This window comes from Phascolarctos cinereus, unplaced genomic scaffold (assembly GCF_003287225.1).
Source record: "Phascolarctos cinereus isolate Bilbo 61053 unplaced genomic scaffold, phaCin_HiC Scaffold_4;HRSCAF=312, whole genome shotgun sequence".
Taxonomy (NCBI): Eukaryota; Metazoa; Chordata; class Mammalia; order Diprotodontia; family Phascolarctidae; genus Phascolarctos; species Phascolarctos cinereus.
The window spans coordinates 74585954-74591173 of record NW_027555847.1 but is presented as its reverse complement, the minus strand read 5'-3'; positions in this window follow the sequence as shown (position 1 = coordinate 74591173).

Sequence of the window (5220 nt, the reverse complement as noted above, 5' to 3'; positions counted from 1 at the left end):
TATCTCCCTTCCACAAATTGTTTGAATACTTTACATTTTATTCCTTTTTTTTCTAGGGTTCTTTATTTTTGGCTTTCATCCAGCTTAAATTTACTGTTAGTCAGTAAGCATTTTTAAGTGCCTGGTACTTTCAGGTCAAGGAGAAAATAATGCTAGTAGACAGAAAGAAACAATTCCAGTATCAGGAAGCCACAGTCAGGATTACACAGGACTTAGCAGCTTCTACATTAAAGGACTGGAGTACTTGGAATATGATGTTCCAGAAGGTTAAAGAGCTTGGATTACAACCAAGAATCAACTACCCAGCAAAATTGAGTATAATCTTTTTTGGGGGGGAGAAATGAACATTCAGTGAAATAAGGGATGTTTAAACCTTCATTATGAAAAGACTAGAGCTCAAGAGAAGCATAGAAAAGTAAAAAGGAAAGAAAAAAATGTTATTCAATGAACTATTTACATCCTTATATGGGGAGATGATACTTGTAACTCTTAGGAAATATATCTCTGTTAGGGCAGTTAGAAAGAATATATACATAGACAGAGGGTGCAGATTTAAATTGGCTTTGATGTGATGATATAAAAATAATTAAGGGGTGGGGAAAAAAAGATTATACTTGGAGAAGAAGGAAGAGGGAGGCAGAGTGGGGTAAATTGTATCACATGAAGAAGTGCAAAAGACCTATTACAGTATAGGGAAAGAAGGGAGGGGGATGAGCATTGCTTGAACCTTACTCTCATCAGATTTGGCTCAGAGAATAACATACACACTCAACTGGGTATAGATACCTATCTTAGCCTATAGAGAACTAGGATGAAGAAAAGGGGGAAAAAGGGGGATAGGCTGATAGAAGAGAGGGCAGATTGAAGAATATGGTGATCAGAAGCAAAACACTGGTGAAGAGGGAAAGGGTGAAAAGAGAGAGAGAGAAAAGTGTAAATAGAGAAAATAGGATGGAGGGAAATACACAGTAATTATAACTGAGAATGTGAATGGGATGAACTGTCCCATAAAATGGAAGTGGATAGCAGACTGGATTAAAAGCCAGAATCCTTGGGCCAGCTAGGTGGCACAGTAGACAAAGCACCGGCCCTGAAGTTAGGAGGACCTGAGTTCAAATTGGGCCTCAGACTACTTGATACTTACTAGCTGTGTGACCCTGGGCAAGTCACTTAACCCCAATTGCCTTAAAAAAAAACCACAATCCTACAGTATGTTGTTTACAAGAAACATATTTGAAGCAAAGAAACACACAGAGTAAAGGTAAAAGGATGGAGCAGAATATATTATGCTTCAGCTAAAGTAAAAAAAAAAAACAGGGGTAGCAGGTACCATAGACAATGAAGTAATGTCAATACTAAATATATGCACCAAATGGCATAGCATCCAAATTTCTATAGGAGACATTAAATAAGTTACAGAAGGAAATAGACAATAAAACTATACTAGTGGGGACCTCAACCTTCCCCTCTTAGAACTAGATAAATCAAGCCACAAAATTAACAAGAAAGAAGTTAAGGCAACCTAAAATCTAATTTTAGAAAAGTTAGATATGATAGATCTCTGTATAAAACTGAATGGGGAATATGCCTTTGTCTCAGAGGTACATGGTACCTACATAAACAGTGACCATGTATTAGGGCATAAAAACCTCACTTTCAAATGCAGAAAAGCAAAAAAATTAAATTCATCCTTTTCAGATCGTGATGCATTGAAACTTACATTTAATAAAGGACTATGGAAAGAGATTAAAAATTAATTGAAAATGAAATAATCTAATCCTAAAGAATGGGTAGGTCAAGCAACAAATCATAGAAACAATAATTTTGTCAGAGAATGACAATAGGAAAACAACATACCAAAATTTATGGGATCCAGCCAAAACAGTACTTAAAGGAAATTTTTTGTATCTCTAAATGCTTACATCAATAACATGGAAAAAGAACAGATCAATTAATGGGGCACGCAGTGAAAAAAGCTAGGAAAAAAAAATTTAATCACCAATTAAATACCAAATTAGAAATCCTGAAAATCAAAGGAAGGTGTAATAAAATTGAAGTAAGAAAACCATTGAACTAATAAATAAAACTAAAAGCTGGTTTTATGAAAAACCAATAAAGTATACAAACCTTTGGTTAATTTGACTTAAAAAAAAAAAGAAAACCAAATTACCAGTACGAAAATTAAAAGGGTGAATTCACCACCAATGAAAAAGAAATTAAAGCAATACTTTAGAGCTATTTTGCCCAACTGTAAGCCAATAAATCTGATAATCTAAATGAAATAAATAAATATTTACTAAAATATAAATCACCCAGATTAGCAGGAGAAGAAATAGAATACTTAACCCCATTTTAGAAAAAGAAATTGAACAAGTCATCAATAAACTCCCTAAGAAAAATCCCCAGGGCCAGATAGATTTACAAGTGAATTCTACCAAACATTTAAAGAACAATTGATTCCAATACTGTAAGGAGTCCTACCTAATTAATTTTATGACACAAATATGGTGTTGATACCTAAACCAGGAAGAGCCAAAACAGAGAAAGAAAATTACAGACCAATTTCCCTAGTGAATATTGATGCAAAAACTTTAAATGAAATATTAGCAAGGATATTAGAATTTATCACCAGGATAATACATTATGGCCAGGTGGGATATATACCAGGATTCCAGGGCTGGTTCAACATTAGGAAAACTATCAGCATAATTGACCACATCAATGACAAAACCAACAAAAATAATGGAATTATCTCAATAAATGCAGAAAAAAACTTTTGACGAAATACAGCACCCTTTCCTATTAAAAACACTAGAAGACAAAAAGGAATAAATGAAGCTTTCCTTAAAATGATAAATAGTATCTACCTAAAACCATCAGCAAGCATTATCTGCAATGGGGAGAAGCTAGAAGCCTTCCCAAAAATATCTGGGGTGAATTGTGCCCATTATTACCTCTAGCATTCAATATTGTACTAGAACTGTTAGCTTTAGCAGTAAGTGAAGAAAAAGAAATTGAAAGAATTAGGAGAGGCAGTGAAGAAACAGAACTAGCACTCTTTGAGAATGATTATACTTAGAGAATCTTAGAATATTAACTAAAACACTAGTTGAAACAATGAATTCAGCAAAGTTTCAGGATATTAAAAAAACCTCATAAATCATCAGTATTTCTGTATATTACTGAAAAAAAAAAAGCACCAAGAGATAGAAAGAGAAATTCCGTTTAAAATCACTGTAAACAATATAAAATACTTGGGAGTCTACCTGCCAAGACAAACCCAGGAACTACAGGAACACAATTACAAAACATTTTTCACACAAATACAGTCAGATCTAAACAGTTGGAAAACTATCACTTGCTCATGGGTAGGCTGAGATAATAAAAATGACAATTCTACCTAAATTAATGTACTTATTCAGTGCCATACCAATCAAACTGCCAAAAAATATTTTATGGGGTAAAAAAAAAATCATCTGGAAGAACAAAAGGTCAACACTATCAAGGGAATTAATGGAGAAAAAAAAAAGCAAAAGAAGGTGGTTTGACAGTACCATATCTAAAACTATATTATAAAGTAGCAGTCATCAAAGCTATTTGGTATTGGCTAAGCAATATATTGGTGGATCAGTGGAATATATTAGTTACACAAGACACAGTAGTCAATGACTATAGTAATCTACTGTTTGATAAACCTAAGGACTCCAGCTTCTGGGATAAGAACTCACAATTTGCCAAAAACTGCTGGGAAAATCAGAAAATAGTATGGCAGAAACTAGGTATAAACCAACATCTCACAGCATATGCAAAGATAAGGTCAAAATGACTTAAACATAAAAGATGATACCAGAAGCAAATCAGAAGAGCAAGGAAGAGTTTACCTGCCAGATCTACGCAGAAGGGAAGAATTTATTACCAAACAAGAGATAGAGAGCATTACAAAATGCAAAATGGATCATTTTGATTATATTAAGCTAAAAAGCTCCTGCACAAATAAAACCAATGCAATCAAGATTAGAAGGAAAGCAGAAAGCTGTGAAACAATCTTTACAGCAAGTGTCTTTGATAAAGGCTTCATTTCTCAAATACATAGAGAACTAAGTCAAATTTATAAGAATACAGGTCATTCCCCAACTGATAAATAGTCAAAGGATATGTGCAGGTTTTTAGATGAAGAAATCAAAGATAGCTATGGTCACATGAAAAAATGCTCTAATTCACTATTGATTAGAGAAATGCAAATTAAAATAACTCTGATATACCACCTCACACCTATCAGATTGGCTAATATGACAGAAAAGGAAAATAATAAATATAGGAAAATATGTGGGAAAATTGGGATGCTATAGCACCATTGGTGGAGTTGTGAACTGATCCATTCTGGAGAGAAATTTGGAACTATGCCCAAAAGGCAACCAAATTGTACATATCCCTTGATCCAAAGATATTGCTACTAGGTCTATATCCCAAAGAGATCATAAAAAAAGGAAAAAGCACCAATATACAAAAATTTATGGCAGTTCTTTTTGTGGTGGCAAAGAATTGGAAATTGAGGGGATGCCCATCAATTGAGGAATAGCTGAACAAGTTGTGCTAAATGAATGTAATGGAATACTATTGTGCTTTAAGAAATGATGAGCAAGCAGATTTCAGAAAAATCTGGAAAAACTTACATGAACTGATGCTGAGTGAAGTGAGCAGAACCAGGAGAATATCATACATAGTAACAGTAACCCTTTGCAATGATCAACAATGATTGACTTAGCTCTTCTCAGTAATACAATCATCCAGGACAATTCCAAAAAAAATCACTTTGGAGAATGTTGATCCACATCCAGAGAAAGAACTAGGGAGTCTGAATGCACATTGAAGCATATTATTTTCACTTTTTTTGGTGGTTTTTCCCTTTGTTCTCTTTCTTCTTTCACAACATGATTAATGTGGAAATATGTTTAACATGATGGCTCTGTGTGTGTGTGTGTGTGTGTGTGTGTGTGTGTGTGTATATATGTGTGTGTGTGTGTATATATATGTATGTATGTATAGGATTGCTTGCCATCTTTGGGAGTGGGGGGAAAGGGAGGGAGAGAAAAAAAATTTGGAACTCAAAATCTTTCAAAAAATGAAAGTTTGATCATTTGATAAATGATCAAAGGATATGAAGAAGCAGTTTTCAGATGAAGAAATTAAAACTACCTATAGTCATGAAAAAAATGCTCT